Source organism: Ciconia boyciana, chromosome 2 (assembly GCF_034638445.1).
Source record: "Ciconia boyciana chromosome 2, ASM3463844v1, whole genome shotgun sequence".
Classification (NCBI taxonomy): Eukaryota; Metazoa; Chordata; class Aves; order Ciconiiformes; family Ciconiidae; genus Ciconia; species Ciconia boyciana.
This window is the reverse complement of record NC_132935.1, coordinates 87,887,195-87,898,818: the sequence shown is the minus strand read 5'-3', so window position 1 is coordinate 87,898,818 and position 11,624 is coordinate 87,887,195.

Below are 11,624 nucleotides of genomic sequence, written 5' to 3'. Positions count from 1 at the left end.
GGACTACTACAAGATCAGACCTTGTTCTGCTATTATTCCACAGCCTAAGGGAAAGAATCCTTCACTTTCATAGTACGTGAGGAATTAATCAGCCAAATTCACCTGTGCAAAAGAAGGACCAGACCCATCTTCTTCCAATTTTAGATCCCTATTTTAAAATTGGTGAGAGTTAGAAGCCTACATACATTTGCATATCTGGGATCAAATCCAGAATTTACTCATTCAAGTGACTCACTGGAGACCTTTTATAAATCACCTTGTGATTTTCAAAACTGCTGTAGTTTGAATATCTATGAACTGTCTCAATACATATCATTCCAATATTGATTTTTAAAAAATTTTTAGAAGATATTTAAAAAGAAACTATGACAATTTAAGACTCCAGCAAGCTCTTCTGTTTTGTGTTAATAAATTAATTCACTGTGGCTAGTAATAAAAACGTTTTGGGTGTTTTTTTCTGTTGTTATTTTCAGGGCACATTAAAAAAACCTCTATAATACACCGTTGCATGTATGCATTGCAGTTTTACACCAGCTTAATTTACAATTCAATGTCAGCCACACCAGAGGCTGTGCTAAGCATAGCCTTTCTGGATTCATTACAGTGGCTGCTCATTCAACAGTAAGGCTTCACTTGCCAGTAGTCATTCTCTCCAAATCCTTGCAAGCCTACTGAGGATGCAGCTCTGCTAATAAGCTGCAATGGGGCCTTGTGCTTACAGCTATACCTTTTATTGTACGTTATCCACCTCAAACATTGCCAGGTTGTTTAGTTTTTAAGTGAATACTTGAGTAAATGACACATGTTCATACTGTACATATCAGTATCCCAGATGGGAAAAGTGAGTGTCACGTATATCCCAGGAAGGGGGAATAACATGATTGTCTACACAGCTGCTTGTTAATCTTTCATCTCCATGTTGATTTTTCCATTTCTCGGTTTAAAAGAAGATCCATCTCTTATCCTAAGAATAACATAATCTTCTCAGTTACGTTTGTGATTATTTCAAGGCCTCTGCTATATGCAGCCATTAAAAATCATTTAATTAGTGTTATCCCCAAATTAAACACCACACTGAAAGTATAACTGGAAAAAAGATACTGACTGACAAAAAGGCAACTCCTTTTCTTTCTCACTATTCCTGTATCAAAGAGAGATTAAAACAGAACTGAGTCCCACTGCTTTTTAAGACTTATGGAGATGGTGACAGCTTCTCCTCCATATTGACATCAAACTGGAAGGCAAATTCGTATTTTCAGTTCAAAGCTTGCATGCAGCAGCAAAAGTTCAAGAAACTAATTCCCCAGTTGTAGCCATAAAACATGCTACTTCTGATCCTCTAAATACTGATTGATTGGCTTTGCCCCTTAGAAAAGATATGCTATTTCCTGAATAACAAAGCTGATCGAACAACCAGCCATCATTGTACTTGTTGCAGTAACACCCAGCAATCCCAGGATCACACATCAACCTGATCTTTGAGGTAGATCTGCAATCTTTTTCTTAACCAAGGATAACAAAAAAAGGTGCAAAACATGAACAAAAAAAATAGAACAAGAATATTTTTGAAAAGGGAAAAACTCACCTGTAGTGGACAAAACAGATTAACACAAGTCTTCTTTCACACTTTCTACCACTTTATCATTGTAACATGGGCCTTTTCCTTCAGTCTCAGTCTTACTATAGCAACATTCAGCCTCTTCCTCAGCAGCAAGAAACCCACCACAGCCCCTTCTAAGAAATGGCATTTTGTAAGCTGTGAATCCTGTCTTCCCACTGCTCTTCGAGGATTTTCAGGCTTTCTGAACTGCAGGCTCCCATGTTTGCCACATCAGTCCTTCTCTGCCTCCCCAAATGGCATGCTCAGTTGCCATCAGAGAGGAAACCATCTCTTCTCCCTGCAAAGGCTTCCACTCAACCCACAGTTCAAGAGACAGGAAAGGGCAAAGCAAGCAAATTCCTCCCTGCTGTCAAGTCACAATCTTTTAACAGAACACAATATACTGAAGCAAGTAAAACAGACACAGTCTGTTACAGAGAGGGCACTGGGAGGAGCGGACATTTAGACCTTTTAGATGAACTCCCATACATCTCTGTTTATGCACTTGTGGTCGTGCTACAGAATCAGCCTAACTGAATTTACAGCTGGTTTTGCAGAGCTCTGCTTAAGGGAAATAAAAGTAGCACAACCACAGAAACTCCCAGAGAAAATTGTGGGAATGTTAGGTCTATAAACTAAACACCTTGGACTTGAAAACCTCACTAAAGATAGATGTAGTAGCCAAATTAAAGCTATTTAGAGGCTGAGCTAGGTTTGCAAGACTGAGTTTTTCCTTACACAGGACATAGAATTTCTCCATGAGGATCCCACACTTTTTTGTTGTGATGGAATTTCCCTTTCAAAAAAAGCCCTACTGCTGGTCAAAGTATTTCCAGATATTGGACAGTCCTTTGTTCTGATAAGCCATGTCAAAGCTTAATTGTCCTTGCAGTTCGACATATACTTTCTTTCAATGCTTAAACAGCTTCATCCTGTAATTGCACTTGTCTGCCAGATTAAACAGGTCCCTATCATCAGAAATCACCAGAAATCACCTTCACATTTATATACTTGTAAACCATGGTAAAGTCTACTAAACTTTCTCTTGAATAAACTTGATTGAGATCCATTCTTTTATTGAGATAGTAATTTCATCATTTTTACAGCTTCTTTGCTATTTTCAGCTTACTAAATTTAAAATACAGCTTTTAAAACTTAATACAGTGCTTGTGTGAGAAACCAACCTCTCTTACCAGTATACATAGGAACTGTTGCTCCCCTGCTTAGATAGCTAAGACAGACTTATCTCAGAAAAACACATCATTGGAAGATTAAGTTCAAGTGGTTATTCATCATTATTAATTTCAGCATCATTACTTCCAACTGTACAGCTTCTCACAATGTAATTATCACAAACATTACTTTTTCCCTATAGCAAGCCTTTGATTTTTGCTGAATTTCTGTTGCTTTAGGCCATTAGAACAATTGTAAGTCATATGAAAACTTTATTAGCAATGATTTTCCATTTCACCCATCCCCTCCCCCCCCCAAGCTACTGATAAAGGTATTAAACCATACTGGGCTAAGAACAAATCTCCTCTGGCTGACAATTCCACTTTTAACTTGACTTTTGATAACTAAGAGCTAGAATGGTTTTAAATCTTTCCATATGTAATATATAGATTTTTACATAACATTTGAGATAGAGGAAAGTAGAAAGAGAGGAGGAGGAATGAAAATGTTGTAGGATATAATATCAGATACTTCCAGGAACATGGAAATAAAAAAGAAATTATCTTTTCAGCAGTGAAGTCAAAATTCACCCATGAAGTTTTTTTGTACTCTTGAAATATATAATACATTGGATTCACTTAATTCTAGGCAATTACCTTAGCTGACGTTAACAGTTTCTTTATTTATTCCTTATTAGCCTTTCCATGCATTCTCAAATCAATTTGTCTACTTTATCAGCCCTTTTACCTTATTAAAATATTTTCACCCTCATACATTTGGTCAACCCAAATGTCTATATTATTGCAAAGTATCTATAGTAGGAAAAGCTTATCAAAATACTATTTGAGAACTCTAAAAAAAAGTATGAAAGCCTAGAGAGACAAAGAGGAAGAAGATTTCTCCCTCTTTCTCTCTACATTTATATTTACTATTTTCTATTTGAATCCTTCCTATAACACTGTGGTTACCTAAGCATCTACTTTTGCTTTTTAGTATTTTACTCTGTTTTTATTGGTATCACCCATTTATTTTTTTCCCTGTGTATACATACAGAATACAAAAGCTGTGAATTGTAAATGTATTTCAGCTATTGCAGCTGCATCTCTTTTGTAGCATTTTTCTGTTAAAATCTAAATACAAGGAATTTCTTATTACCTCACACTTTTATTTTGCCTTGCTTTGCATGATGGCCAAAAATCTTCAGATATTCCCGATATACTTCTACTTTTTACAGTTCAGGGAAGATTTCTTAATGTCTTCTCCACTGTGTTTGGTTTTTTTACCTACAAAGCAACACCTTTACCATTTCCTCCTGAACTCCCCTCCTGTGTCAGTATGGTAGATGAGTTTGGTGGGGGGAGGGGATGTTTGGGTGTTTAATAAAGCTGACATCCACTGCTGCCTGTGAATTAATTTGTGTATGCTCCACTAGAGCACACAGTGCTCAGTTACAACAATAATCTATGTTACTTTATCTTTAGACTTGCCATCACTCGGTTTATACTCAACCTTTGTTTACATCAGTGAGTGTTTCTGTGTCATTATAAACTTGAAAAGATTCTTGGCTGAATATGAGTTTGGATGTCTATCATAATTTTCTCTAGTGGAAAGCAGCAAATGATCAAAACACAAAGGGATTGCTGCATTGAAGGGCCAGCAATAAACTTTTCCGCAGCTGATGCACAATATGTTTCCATGATTCCATTAATTCTACACAACTTTTCTCACAACAGAAAATGATACTTGGAGTTAGTTTCTGTGATACACAGAAGCTAAGAAAGCATACTTCTTTCACCCACCCTAGAAACATAAAGCAGTGGGTAAAGCTGGATATCATATAAATACACACACACACAAATACATTCAGAAGCATAAACATATTTTAGGGAGACAAGGAGTGATAGAGACCTGCATGAATTGCTGTGGTATATACAGATAAAATGGAAAATCTAAGAAATTTCTGTTATATATCTAATCAAGTAATTGACATTCTTTGATATTAAACAAATAGATCCTTGCTTCACTTTTTTGAATGACTGAATGGCATATTAGCTGAAATAATTTATATATTTCAACTCCAAGGGTCAAAACTGACCTAGGATGGTGTTCAATTTTATACAATCAAGAGAAGATATTCAGTAAGAATAGGAGAAACATAAGATTGAGGTGATCTTCTATATAAAAACTGACACAGTTGAATGATTTACTGATCATGATTAATAAGTGTCTCAATCTGTATATGAAAATGGAGAAAAAAATTACTGATGTTGACAAAATGCATTACTGCTAGTCAGGCAATACTCCACAGGAGATGGGGTTTTCATACTTCCCAGTTAAGCTTGCCAGCCTTGCTTACATTTTGTGACGGACACAGTAGGAACATGCAAAAACCACTGCTGTCTAATACAAAGTTTATGGAACTATGGAAAGGCTGGGGTAGATCACAATAAAACAGAAGCATCACTGAGTCTTACAGAAAGATGTAAACTTGAAGGTGAAAGGTCTTTTCTCAATAGGCTAAAATTTTCTCCAAAAATCCTTGTACACCTGGGATTGATTTAGCAGACATACATTGGGATGAACTACAACCTGCTCCCTCTCTACAGGGAATCTGGACTGTTCTATAGATGTTGCTGGTATCCAATACGTAGACTTCATCCCCGTGCAGTTGTGGCAGGTCCTTTTAAGGGGTTTATAAGGCATTTATGTAGAGCATCCAGCTTTCCAGGAACCTCACAACTGTCCTGTGGCTTCACAAAGCCAGCTAACATCCATCCTGTTTTATGTCCTGGTAAACAGGAATACTAATGTTTCTATAACAAATCTTAAAGCCATGTCTTTGTTCAAGAATTATATAGGTTGCTTGGTAGTTAACACATAATAATTCCTTTAATAAAGAGTGCAGAAGTATAAGGCATTACTATTATCTTAAGAAATATATATATTACAATAATAAGCATCTATATAAAATTGATAAGTGTGTAAGCATGTGTGTATATCTACCTATGTATGTAGGATATACATCCTGAGTCAGTCTTCCACATGCCAACTCTCTGTATAGATGCTATGTATTTTCCATTAATTGGTGTTACTTTTTCTTACCATATTTGGAAATTGGTATTTGAAATTTCTTACCATATATTGAAAAAGAAAAAAGAAAAAGGAAAGCAAAAGTATTCAGCTCAAGTTCACAGAAAAAAAATTGCTGAACACAGCTCTCTTATTTGGTGTTTCTTTCACAAAATGTAATGATGTAAAATTGCAGTGCTGCAGACACTGTTACTTAGTATTCATATCACGGAAGCAATAAAAGTCTCACAATTTTTGAGAACTATTTGAGTGAGCAAGTTTTTGTAATTAATCTTTCCTGCCTGATTGCATTTCAGTTCCACACCTTCCATTTTCAGTCATCAAGAGGCAGTGCGCAGAACTTCTACTTACCTCCCAAGTACAATCATAACATAGTAAAGTGAAACAATTATATAGACTCAAATTTAGATTATATTGTCATAAACTCTTAAAAATTATAAAATGTTTCAAAATCTCAGTCAATTCTTGATACACAACAACAAGTATTTATTATTTGATTTGCTATGACAGCTGAAAAATGTAGATACTTGAAAGTATGAAAAAACTTTGAGATTTAGGAGAAAAAAGAAATTGGCTCAAACCACATGACACAAGATATCTAAACAGAAGTTAATATAACAGTGGGGAGTATAGAGTAGAAGGATTCCTGCATATGGGAAGGGAATGGACAAAGTCTTACACATGTGACTTTGTTTCTGTTTATCTACTTAGGTGATCTTTAAATTCTTGGGATTAGACTTCATTTAACAGTTTTTTACTGAGTGAGGGACTAAATAGTGATTCTGACAGAGTAAAGAGCATAAACATCCATCATCATTTACGTTTTAAGAAATGTATTAATCAACAGTGGATTTAGAAAAACCAAGTGTCCAGTACAGAATTAGCATTTACCAAATGCTTCATAGTTGACAATGCCTAAATTATTGAAATGATGAAATGTTTCATTAGAATAGCTAATGCTAAGCCTCTGAAAAATACTGTATTGAGCAAATTCATTTTGACTTACGTCTTGTCTTTCAGTTGAAGACAAACTCCATTATTTCTGCTCATTACATTTTATATATATATATATACACACACATGCATGCACACACATATATAATTATACAGGCACAATAAATTAAATCCACAGTTCTTGTCCTAGAAGATAATCCTATATTCCTGTTTGAAGAAAAGGGCTGCTTTAAATACTAAATTTCCACAATCACTTAGTGATAGTTTACACAAGAAACAACCTCCTACGCTCATTCTCTCTTATATATCAGAAATTTTCTGCAGAGGAATGTTAAAGCTTTTATTGCTGCTTTATACAAAAAACAGAGAACCAGATCTATGTGCAGCCTTCCCTTTGTACTGTCTGTTCTCTCAAGCTGTGCTTGAATATTCTTTGAAATACCTCCAGCATGCCTCAAATCTGAAAAGTCATTAGCAGATGCTTAGTACCTATTTAGGTCTAAATTACATGTTCACAAAATATCTCCTGTAATGTTTGAAAAATTCACTATTTCCTGCTCCCTTGATTTCATCCTCACAACAGTTAATGCTTTTTCCTTTTTCCTGTTTTAGCAGAGCTATAACTCCTGGAGTCACATTCTTACATAAAAACCTTCATTTTTTATTAGCAATGGAGTAGAAAAATTTATTTTCACTTCCTATTGATATGAAGGGAAACTTGACATTTGAGAAGCAAATACTCAAAAATCTCTTTATTTGAATACTTGGGATTAATAGTGCAGACCTAATTTTCAAGCTTTAAGTTATGATTTTAGCTTGTATCTGTGAAGTGTCACAACTCTAAAAAATTCAAAAGACAAGATTAAATTGGCCAGTTTATAAGCAATTGGTAGCTGTTTAAGTAGTGCTAAACAGGTATTTTGTTCAGTGTAGGTCAGGGAAAGGGAAAAACAAAACAGAAAAATCCCAGACATGTATTGCATTTCAGACCTGTCTCTCTACTAGGATCTTCATTCTTATGCTGTTAATAAGAGGAAATCATCCTGTAATAGCACTAATGAAGGCAAAAAGGGAAGCTTACTGACTTATCTAGGGTTTTAAGATAGTTGTACAGTACTGTGAGTGTGTTTTAGACAAACTCCAGTATACCAAGCAAAAGTTTAGATAAGGGTTTGAACTAATAGCACAGCCTAGTGAGAGCACCCTAAGGAAAGCTTATGCAGAGATATAATTGCACATATTCTCAAGAGACATCGTGGAGATGATTTTTAAGGCTACAGTTTTTGAAGACATGCTATTTGTGCAATATTAGATTAAAGAAAAAATTGGTTTTAATGATGAGCACAAACCACACATCCTGGTATTTTGGAACAGCAAGACTGAATCTAGGTTTACTTCTGCATTTTGCCAATAAAATTAATTTTATGGCGTGCAGAACTATGACCTGGAACCTAAAGCCCAAAAGAGCATTAGAACACTTTATCTGTAACGGATATTCAAGATCTGAATGTTGCCATTTGAGCCCACTGCTGAAGTGGAAAATGAGAAATAAGACTGCATTTTTCTTAAATTCTGCATTTATATAAAGTCTTAATTGCTCCCTCCCCCCAAAAAAAATTTTAAAAAAACCCCAAAATTGTACTTCATTACAGAAGTATCTTGGAAAGTCTTCAAACAGAAACCCAGTTCTCTAATTGGAAATTTTCCTCTACACATGGGAATATTTTATGCCAATGATCACTTGTGTGGCTTTTAAAGAGAAGTTTCCATATTACAATGACTGATATCGCTGAGTTTGATTCTAATTTCACTTCTTTCAACTAGAAGACTTTAAGTAGTACAACTGATTCTCAAATTGGAGACAGTAGTAAAGAGTGGGACTGCAGAGTTTAAAGTGGACAGTGAGGGAAATAAAGAGGGAAAAGAGAAGACAGAGGAGGAAGAATCCCAATTAACTAAATTGTTAGCTATGGTTCTTACTTAAACTGAATTCATTTATCAGAAAGGAAGACAAGAAAGCCAAAAAGAGAATCAAAACTATGCTGTAAAATGAATGCATATTGTTAATTAGTGAACATTTACTAAAGAAAGGACAAAAGTCAAACTATAAGAAACAAGAAATCATCTTAGCAGAACTTTAATGCTAAGAACTGTTAACTCAGAGCATGAGTGCACAGGAGATTTGAAGATTATCTGCCTGTCCGTGCAGCCACAAACATCCAAATTATGAGGATGCTGTGGGGACCAGCTGCTCCCTGGGGCCAGGAGTATCAGGGCAGGGTCTAGCAGCCAGGGTCTGTACATGCTGTACTTTACTAGGTATTTCTAACAGTGACTCATAAAGATCAAAGAGGCAAGTTTGTTTATAATTGAAGTCAGTGCCCAAATGTTCATGTGCTTGGAGTATATAAGGATCAGACCTTGAGCACTGAAGTTTTTACTTTTAAGAAAGGCATTTGACTACAAATGCTATTAGCATTAAGCAGCCCTAAAGGTTGATTGCATGGCTCAGATTAAGTGACTGTTCATACTTTTGCTGATATACAATAATTTCCTTTGGTAATTGTGTTCAAGTGTATTTACACCTGGTTGCATTCAGAATGTTTTTAATTGTCTTTGGTATGTTTTACCTTAAGATTAGAAAGCAAATGGGCCGAATTGTGAGGTTGTTTTATGCATTGAAATTTGATAGTAACTTATTCTTTCATTCTTTGCCTCAAGTGCAATACACTTAATTGGTTCCTAACCACTGAATTGCAATCATGGTTTATGGCTTAGCTAGCAGTCTTTAAAGGTTTGATTCAACTTCATTTGCAACTTTCAGAACACATCACTACGTCAGTGAATACCATGAGTAAACAAGGAGTGTGTCCTTTCACTTTTACCATTTGTTAGTGCTACAGTAAGATATAACAATCTCCTTTCACCTTAGGGTTCACTCAGTCACTGCTGATAGATGATCTGTCATAGACCCCTGTGCTCTCTTGCTTTTTTGAGCCCAAGTATCTTTAAAGCTTGGTTCAGGGATGCAGTGAGAGGAGCTTTGATATCATAGTGTTCCAGAGTGGAACACTGAATCCCCATATTTATGTCTTTTATTTCCTAGAGCTCTTGTTTAGTAATCTTCATGTCATTTCCTCATTTTGTTTTATATGATAATAAAAGAAGAATGTTTCTATGGCGTGAATTTTCCATACAGAGAATAGATGACAGCAGACATGAACAGATAAATCCATAAATTAACTGAATATTTTTATAGTTTGATAAGTACTGCAAATTACACAGCCATTTAATTTTCATTACTGATATTCATATGCTTCCTTCTCTTTGATATACTGATTTATTCTATTCTAGGGCTCACTAAAACAAACATGTTCATTTTTAAAATAGCAGCAAGACTGCAGCAGGTCTTTAAAGTAGCTTAGCAAGCAGTATTTTGCTTGTTGAAAATTTTACCTCTGTTTAGAAAAGCACTCAAGAGCATGTTAAGTCTCATCAGAACCTATATTTGATTCTGTTAGATAATCAACTTGTACGTTTCACATGACAGTCAACAGGACTTCAGTTTATGTTGAAATGTTTTCCCAAATCAGGGCCTCAGCACGTCCATTTTTGACATGTATACTAAGGGACAGGAGATTAAAATAACAGATCTTGTCAGTGACACACTTTCGACTCTTCCTCAAGACATTTCAGGTAAGGTTTTGAATAATAAGCTTGTAGTCATCACATTTAATTGTATTTAATTGTTTCTGCACAAGTGCAAATAAACTCCTCTGTAATATCCTAAGAGATACTATTTCAATAAGTTCTTCTCAAAGACTATGTTGTCTTATATTTCTTCTACATGTGTCTGTCATTACTTGCAACAAGTAGATCTCCCAGCTAATCAGCAGGACAGTATCACATTTCTATGCAGGAAGGCAGGAGCTGAGCCTCTCAGCATTACCCAAGCAAACTCGCACAGAAAGATTCAAGGTGACTCTGACCATAGCAGCTTTGTGCTCTTTCTTTTCCTTCTAGACAGTTGCTTTATTTATCTTTATCTCCCACTTCATAAGTATATCCCCCATATACATTTCTTATATATGAAGAATAATAATCTTTCATTTACAAGGGAACATGGTGGGGATGGGGTGGGGGGTATTGCCAGTATGACGGTTTCTTTTTTGGTCATTCTGTTCCAGGATTCTGTCAGCTTCATTGATATCCTTCAAGATATCAAGATCCTCTCCTTGTAATGCTACGTATGTAGCCTGAGTTACACTCCTGAGGGCCTCTAACTGCTTAAACCTCACACATCAATTATATTCCTCAAAGTCCAATAGCAAAACCTATAAACATAATACCTTAAACTGTTAATTGAGTTATAACAGGCCTTGATTCTGACTGCTCTTCACAATTAGACTATTATCCTTTAGCTCCACCCACAGCATTGAATCCATGATGAAACTCAAAACCTTTATTTCTTTACCAGTTAGATAAAATAAACTGAAAAACTTGTGTTAGAAATTATCTGGATGCAAATGTGGACAGATTTTGTCTCTGAATATTTTACCTATGATGGAAATAAATGTAGCAGATGTTTTACACTGAAACAAAACAAAGCATCCTTTATTTACAAATAAATACAGCTGACATAACTGTGGTTGCTATTGTTCAATAAGCTTTTGTCAAATGGAAGCCTAGAATATGTGATATTTATTTTTAGATTTTCATAAAGGATATAGTATCTGTTAGCAGATCAGTGTCATAGAAAAGATCTGTCATTTTAAAAATCCATAGCCTCCTCCCTAAATCTCTCACA